The 8,946-nt window shown below is 43.0% G+C and overlaps 1 pseudogene; it reads left to right on the forward strand.

Annotated features, from left to right (window-relative positions):
* Nucleotides 1–8,596: 8,596 nt before the first annotated feature.
* LOC117309989 (U6atac minor spliceosomal RNA) lies at nt 8,597–8,714 on the forward strand (annotated as a pseudogene).
* Nucleotides 8,715–8,946: the final 232 nt, after the last annotated feature.

An 8,946-nucleotide genomic window follows, 5' to 3' on the forward strand; every position in this document is an offset into this window, starting at 1 on the left:
CTAGTTTCAGATTGTACTCACTTCTTGGCAGGAAGTCAGACTTTGAAAGCTGACCGATGTGAATGGGCAAAACCAATCACCCTGTCACCTGACACACACACAGAGCATCCTCCGGAGAACGCCTGTCTTTGAAGGGCTGTCAGGTAAACATGCTTTTTACCAAAAGCTGTGCATGTTTCACTTTGGTTTTATAAAAGAGGTTAGTAATCATTGGAACCAAGCCTAGCTCTGAGGTAAAGTTACAAGGTAACAGGTGCACATATGTATTCTGGTTGGTGAATGTATCGCAATTTGTTTTTCACACACTTGGCGTGAAGTTCAATTAGAATAATTAATCAGTTAACCTTGGCCCATCACCTTCCCCAGTAGATCCACTTTATGCTGTAACTACAGATAGATTAAGGCAAAAATAAGAGTTCAGCAAGTGGCATTACTAATGGGACCCCGTGAACCCATGGCGGAATGCACACAGGATTTAGGAAACCACGTGAATGTCGGTTCTCTGAGAGCAGCCAACAGTTAGGCACTGATGGGAAACTCAAGGTTGGTTCGGTGAATATCCCGAGATATTTATAACCAGTGGCAAGCTGAACGCCTTCGACCTGAACTTCTAACCCCTTGTCAATAGTAACAGCCACTTCCCCAGGGACTCAATCTGTTTCAAAGGCCACACACTCACGCAGACCCTGTCCTTCCGTGTACTGCAGGGGAGTCCTCCAGTGGAAGGGGGCTCTAACCCTAACACCTCCCTCATTTGTCTGGAGTCTCCTTCTGCTACTCAGAGTGTGAGGAAGATTCCAGTTTAAAGACAGAGGTTCCAATGACCTCTAGAATCTCGGGGTAGTTGCCAAGCTTTCTGTCAGTGAGATTTAAAAGCCATTTACTTGTGTTTATTTTATATTTAATGAGTTGGTTAATGCCAAAGGCAGGGCTGATGTCTGGTTTACTTTGGATACTGAACCTCTGCACACACTTCCACTTGAAATATCAGGTCGGGAATGTAGACCATCGCAGACCCTCAGAAAGGTCTCCTTATAGCTGCAGACGATGGACATTCAGGGTCAGGCCAAAACATCCACCGTCGTCGTGCGTTTCATTCTGGGTGGCAACGTCTCGGTGCAGTCACGGCAGACAGTTACAAACCCACAGCTGGAGATCTTGCAAAGAACCACGTGGGAAAGAGCCTAGGCAGACTGCTTAAAGGCTCACTTTCCCAGCTGTTCCCCAGAAAAAGTGAGAACGTCCCAAATGGGAGAGGGAAGCAGCAACTTACACACAAGGGCGGGAAGACGTCGGGGTGAGCCTGATGGAAATTAGGCAGCTGTCCAACAATGAGAAACACTCCTCGTCTCCTTCTGCCCTTAGTGATAACGGGGTGTGGAGATGCCCTTGGGGGAGGGCTGCCAGTTTGCTAGAACTGTGTGCAGAGGCCAGGCGAGTTTGACTAGCCAAGCGTGACTTTGAAAAGCCACCTATGAGGCTGTCACCAACAGTGACCGCAGGCAGGTGCCCCCAGAACTCTGAGAGTGTGACAAGTGCAAGCAATCCGTGGTGGCCGAGAGCAGGTATTTTAGAGTCGCTCAAAGATGCCAGAGTGGCTCTCAGACCTGTTGATAACATAACACTGCACTTCCCTAAGTTTTACTGGTCCAGGGTGTTCTGAAAGTCTGCCTGCAAGGATGCTCCTAAAAAAAGAATTCCGTGGACCAATACCTTTGGGAAGTCCTGCATGCCTCACTCCTCTTCCAAAGGCCCAGCAGCCTGTAGAAGGCTCTAGATTGACCTGCAGTGAAGAATTCTATTTGTGTTTAACACGGCCCTCCCCAAAGGTCTATGTCTGGTCATCTTTTGGGAAGCCCTGCATTGATCTCTAGAGGAAGCACCAGCCAGGGGTGAGCGGTCGTGCTTAGCGGGGGAGGTGTGTTCGTGGGAAGGGTGAAGGAGATAAAGGGCTCCTGCCATGTGGAGGAGACCTCTCTGGTGGTTCTCTGTCACGCTCCTTTACCTTCATTGAGCATTTTATGCGGTTCTTCCCTGTGTCTCCCTCACGAAGCCCACAGCCCCCGATTCTTCCCCTTCATCATCCTCTCTAGCCCCTCTACTAGCCCCTGACCTGTATCTTCAACGGTTCAGACTCCATCCACTCTTTGTGGAGCTCGGTGGGATCTATGTCAAGTCCAAGTTCAATGTCTCCCTTTGGCAGTTTGCTGGGAGTACTATAAATAATTGTTGTCATAATTATTTCTGATTAGTATTTTTACACCTAATAAAGTCTCAAAGGGAGGGCGTTTACTTGGTCTAGGGGAGGGGCACCTTCCAGATGACTTGCCAGCAATTAAAGCAGCTTGTTAGTCGGAGGCCCAGGACGGCCGAGGACAGCTGGAGAGCTCTTCTTTGCAAGCAGCTCTGGTTAACATCAACGAGGAAAGCTCTTTGTAAACACATGAATAATTGATCGTCCCACGCTCACATAGCTACCGAGGATCTGAGCCCGTATGACTCATTTGAGAGCCATCCCTGTCGTCTGGATGCCATAACATTGGAGGAATGATGATCGTTTCTTGGAGATTCTTCTGTGGCCAGAGTTGCCAAGACCAAGGCTGTAATGGTTTGTTATGATGACCTTTGTTATTCCATTAGGCTCAATTGCTTTAAAAAATGATGTGTGCATACTTTCGGAACGTTTTTACCCTTTACGTTGACCTGACATCATAGTTTATATTACAGAATGTATTAATGACAGAGGAGTGTTTTCATGTCCCAAGGACAAATTTTAACAACCATAATCTGCCCTTAGTCATCATAAATATAAATGTATTGGTCAAACAGATCTCGTTAATGTGGCCAAGATGAATGCAAGCCTATATTTTAAGGCAGCTGAAGTCCTAGAGAATATATTTGGAGCTTTTTGTGGGGCTAAGAGATCTTGTATAGTGCTATCAGAAGGCTGAGAAAATTAACATGTTTCCCCCTCTAGTTTGGCGTTGGACAGATATTAACGTCTTGGGGATGTCAAGTAAGATTGCTCACATAGTTTCTGGACACCGTTAATGCCTGGTGGGGTGAATCTTAGTTCTTAAAGCTGTATTCTCACTATGCTCTCAGGGCTTTTGGAAAGAAAGAAAATACAGATTTCAAGTCTCCACCATGTGTTGCTCAACCGTATTTCCCCGTATCACACTGTGTCTTCAAGTTTTAATTATATTAATCCTCCTGCCCCAACATCTTGTTTCCTGTGGGAGGAGGCCCTTTTCCACAGATGTGTGTCTGACGTTTTGCATATTCCAGTTGGCAATCCGTATGTTGGCAGATGGTGTGAGCTGTACGACGGGTCAAATACTTCTCGTCTTCGTTACACTACGTTCAGAAGTGTGGGCCTTTATTGGCAGTATCCACGTTTCAAACTTCTCGGGCAGAAAATAAATGCTTGTTTTAAGAAACCCTGTTTAATCATGTTTTTATTTTGAACCATGAAAATGTGTTTCAGGCAGTAATGTCTCACATGCTACTCTCTGAGCGAGCAGACTGTTTATAGGGGTGAGTTCATCTCCCCCAGATTCGGTAAACACGGTACTATCATTAAACTCCATGTGGATTACAGTCACCTAGCAATGATTGATGAGCACGTCAGATAAAACCATTTACCCTTCTTCCCTTAGAGGAATCTCCTAAGAAGGATCTTCCCTTCTCAATCTGCTATAGCCTTTGGCAAAAGCACATATTGGGCTTTGGAAATGTGACTTTTTGCCTGAAACTTTTCTACAGGGGATTGGATTATTTTCTAAATTTATTGGTGTGAGGACAGTGCCATGATAATCTCCTGTGTGGTCTAAACTTGTTGGTCTTAAGTGAGGCACCTACCCCCATGTTCATAGCACCACTATTCCCAATAGCCAAAAGGACAACCTAAATGTCCATTGACAGACAAATGGGTAAACAAATGTGCTATATCTGTACCATGGAATGTTATTCAGCCTTAAAAAGGAAAAAAAGTCTGACACATGCTACAGCATGGATGAACCTTAAGGACACTATGCTAAGTGAAATCAGCTAGTCACAAAAGGACAAATACCGTATGATTCTACGCATACGAGGTATCTAATGTAGTCAAATTCATAGAAACAGAAAGAAGAATTGTGGTTGCCAGGGGCTGGGGGAGAGGGGATGGTAGTTATTGTTTAATGGGCGCAGGGTTTCAGTTTTGCAAGATGAAAAGAGTTCTGGAGAGGGATGGTGGTGGTGGCTGCACAACGTGAACATACTTAACACTACTGAACTGTACACTTAAAAATGGTTAAGAGGGTAAATTTTAAGTTATGCGTATTTTACCACAATTTTAAAATAATAATAAAAAAGAAAAGAAAGTGAGGCACATGAAAGGCTTGGAGCTGAATTAATCCAAACTCTAAGACCCCTTCCTGGAAAGCCGGCCCAGGCTATAGCTGCTGACAGCACCTCAACCCCACCCAGAGCATCAAGAACTCTTCTCGCTGAGGCTAAAGAGAATAAGAAATTGAAATGGAATGTCTTTGAGCTTGATCTTGATTGAGAGTGAGATAATTTAACTTCAGGCTTTCATTTCTTCTTTTCACTTCTTTGGATCTTGTAAGGGGATTAAAGTTTGGACCTGGGACTCCCTGGTAATTTGATACTGAGAAGGTTAAGTTCCAGTGTAGAACATCGTATTGTTGGCATTTCATTTTTGGGGTACTTTTATGATATCACAAATTCTGATATCATGATTTTACTGCCTAACCTCTGATAGGCTATGTTGGTCAATGTAGCTTGAAATAATTTGAGATGGAAAATTGAAGAGAAACTACCTTTTTTCTTCTTGACTACAGAAAGGGCTTGAAAAACATAATGTATCTCACTGACCCAACTCGGAAACTCATAGGAGAAGAATGCACACTGCCTGCCCAGGAAGATCTATAGTGGAGCAGTGGCTGGTTTGGGGGTGGAGGTTGACTCCCTCTCTGAAGATGTGGTACCCCTTCTGCTTGACCATAGGCATAATGATTGAGCACAATGGGTTCAAGGTACAAAAAGTTGAGTAATTTGGGGGCAGAGATTGTAACTTCCCTCAGGCTGCTTGAGTATTATAATCGCACTTATCCCTGACACATCCAACGAAGGGGCATTAGTTTGTCTTGGCCCCTTCCCACTTCCTCTCATTCTCCTTCTCAGGAGAGAAATGCTTGGTAAACTTGGGTATAGCAGTTGAGTTCTGCTGTTTCTCCTCCCCCTTCCTTCCTGGAATCTTCCTGCCTTCAAGTTGCTGGAACTCAAGTCTCCTTGGTTCAAGTGGTGAGCTTGGCAGAAAAACCCTGTCCTAGTCGGGAGAGACCCGTAACTGCCCAGTGCTGTCTGAGGCTTGGTGAATAAATTTTAAACTGAGAGAAAAAAAAAAAAGAAATTCCATTGCCTCTATATTCCTAAACCACACCCTCCAGCCTAGCCTTTATCAGTAATAAAACAGATAATTTGACCTCAAAAAAAAAAAAATAGGACGTTTCATCTGAAACTATGTCCACACTCTTAATTGTGCTGTGCCTTTGTCAGGTGCCATGAAGTCTGCAGAGAGAGTTCATCCACTGCACACTATTTAATCCTCCTGACAATCCAGTGAGGTGGATGGATGGGAAAGCCTTTTGTAAGCTGTTTCAGTATTGTAATCACACTTGCCCCTAGTTGCATAACTCAGTGTCAGGGAGGTTTGAAAAGGTTAAGTAACTTGCCCACGTTATAGGTGATGGGCTAGAACAGAACTCAAGCCTTTTGATTTCTGGCAACGTGCTGCTAAAAATCTGTTAGCAAGAACTCATTCAAAGAGCGGTAGTATCTTCAACTGGAACCTGATTTAATCCTACAGTCTTGTTTTGATGTATTTGCTTATGACTTAATGAAGGGAACTTTAAGACCCGTGTGTGTAGGCTGCAGTGTGTATGTGAATCCCCTAAGAATTTTGCTCCGAGTGACTATTCCTGTATCTGACCCCCTGATATCCCAACGTGGCAGGTCTGTGGTGGGACCTAGGAATCCTCAGTTTTATAAGGGCCCCAGACTCTTCTAAACTTTTAACTGATTCCCTGCAGACTAAGTTCTCACTGACACCTTCTCACCCTGCCTTAACGTTGGCATTCTCTTTAATGGTGTGTAAAGAAATACTGGAGGGACAAATCCTGGCTTTCTTTGAGAGATGGAACTCACTAGAATGCATTGCGGTTTAACATGACGCGCCCACGTTGGGCGACGTGCTCACGCTAATCCAAACACGCATTCCCCCACCCCTCAGAGGACCACAGAGCACCCACATCGGGATGCAACGGAGGACACCTGTGCCCTGAAAGAGAGCCGAACCCTGAAGACACGACCTGGATGGATTAGTCAGTAACTAATCCTGAATTAATTAGGCAGGAACGGGCAAGGCTTGGGGCAGAACAATTGTGTACAGACGTGTGAAAAATGCCTGTGTGGGAATGTATGCATGGGGGAATAATAAGAAAGTATGCTTTGTCAGAATATTTGCTTCTTCTAAAAATCAATTTGTGCCTTTTAATGAATCAACGAGTAAGAAGGAAGCCCAAAATACAGCATTAACAGCGCAAAGAACATGGGAGTCAATGGTATGGTTTTTGTGTTTGTCTGTTTGCTCTGTGTTTATTTTGTTTTCATTTGCAAGACAAGGTAAGGATTGGGAATGCTGGTGAGTGATTGCCACATTCTCTAAAAGCTCTGGAAGAGTCTGTCTGTCAACTGGTTTTCCTCTCTTTCTACCTCCCAGCCAATATTCAGAGGAAACTCTTTTCATGTGAACTGGAAAAGATGAATTTCAAGCTTCATTGAGAGTTTGAAAACCTTAAATCCTTCTTGAAAATAACCTGCCTCTCAGGAATCTTTGGTCCCCAAAATTAGAAACCTTCTTTCTTGGGCTGTGGAATGGCTGCATTATTAACTATGATTATAGAGTCTCTGAATGGAAGGATGTAATAAATCTGAAAGTATTTGTTCTGGTTTGTGACTAAGCAAAACTGTATAATATTAAATCAGATGTTGCTATAAACATATGAAATGGCACTTTTTTTTCTTTCCAGCTTGGGGCATTGTGGCATGAAGCTGCTGGGAATCTAAAAAGAAATGTTTTTACATTCTTGGATACTGAGTCAGGTTTCTGCTAGGCTTTCTTCTTTCTGAGCATGAATGCTAAATAAAAGTGTTTCCGTTTAGATCTCTGTGTTTTCCCAGAGAGTTAGCAAGGCTGAGTAGAGGTGATCTTACTCTTTTCAGACTGTTCTATGGGGTGGAACGGAAGACCTGCGCTCTGTGTGTGTGTATGTGTATATGTGTCTGTGTGTCTGTGTGTGTCTGTTAGGTGGAAGGGACGAACGACATCCTAGTACCCTGGCATGTTTGGGTTGGAAGGAATCTTAGACACAAGCTAGTTCACAAACCTCCTCAAGACTCTGGGGAAAGCTGTGTTGTTGCCTCTGGTAAATGGTCATACTGGCCTTCAGTTTCCACTTCAAAGTGGTGGTAACATCGCTGTATGGGGCACAAAACGATGAGAAAACACTACAAAGAAGTCATGACATACGGAGTGTCAGAAAGTGATCATAGTTTTGCTTGTGCTGGGGCTTAGGGGTAATTTTTCTTTCCACAGTTTCCAAGTATATTATTTTTCATAATGAAGAAAATAAATTAGTATTAAAAACAAAACTGTAGCCTCAAAACGTTTCAGTATTTAATAACCACCCTTAAAAAGATGACTTGGCATATTGATAGCATTCTACAAATTGTTTAGAGCTGCACCACCTAACACAGTAACCGTTAGCCACGTGGGGCTTCTGAAATGTGGCTGGTCCAGTGGAGATGTATGGTATGTGAGAGATACACACCTGATTTCAAAGGCTTAGTGCAAATGAAAGAGTGCAAGATAGCTCAGCAATCATTTTTATGATGATGATGTGCTGAAATGATAACAGTTTGGAAATATTGGATTAAAGAAGTTATTTTAAAAAATTTATTTTATTGAAGTATAGTTGTTTTATAATGTGTTAATTTCTGCTGTACAGCAGTGATTCAGTTATACGTATATATGTGTCTATATTCTTTTTCATATTCTTTTCCATTATGGTTTATTACAGCATATTGAATCTAGTTCCCTGTGCTATACTTTAGGACCTTGTTGTTTATCCATTTGTGTATAATAGTTTGTATCTGCTAATCCCACCCTCCCACTCCATCCCTCCCCACCCCCCAACCCCCTTGGCAACCACAAGTCTGTACTGTAGATAAGTTCCTTTATGTCATATTTTAGATTCCACATATAAGTGATATCATATGGTATTTGTCTTTCTCTTTCTGACTTACTTCATTCACTTAGTGTGATAATCTCTGGGTCCGTCCATGTTGTTGCAAATGGAAACAACCTAAATGTCCATCGACAGATGAATGGATACAGAAGGTGTGGTATAGATATACGACAGAATACTACTCAGCCATAAAAATGGATAAGTTAAAGTATTAAAATTACTTTCACCTGTTTCTTTTTACCTTTTTAGTATGGCTACCAGAAAATGTAAAATTACATATGTGGGCCTTGTATGAAAGAGAGAAGATATGCATTCCTTTTGACAAGATTGGAGGAGGCCTGGACCACACACATATAGTGAAGGCATTGCCACATACTTGGTGGCATCTGAACATGGTTTTGAGGAAGGAGAGTGGCTGCTTAATGAGTATGAGGTGTCCTTTTGGGGTGATACAAAGGTTCTGGATCCATATAGTGGTGATGGTTGCCCAATATTGTGAATGTCCTAGATATCACTAGGGTAAATTACCACACATACACACACACACACACACACACACACACACACAAATTACAAATGTGGCGTATGTTATACTTCTGTTTTCAGCGGGTGTTTAAAGTAAAGAGGTAGGGAG

The sequence above is a fragment of the Tursiops truncatus genome, chromosome 1 (assembly GCF_011762595.2).
Source record: "Tursiops truncatus isolate mTurTru1 chromosome 1, mTurTru1.mat.Y, whole genome shotgun sequence".
In the NCBI taxonomy this organism is placed as follows: domain Eukaryota; kingdom Metazoa; phylum Chordata; class Mammalia; order Artiodactyla; family Delphinidae; genus Tursiops; species Tursiops truncatus.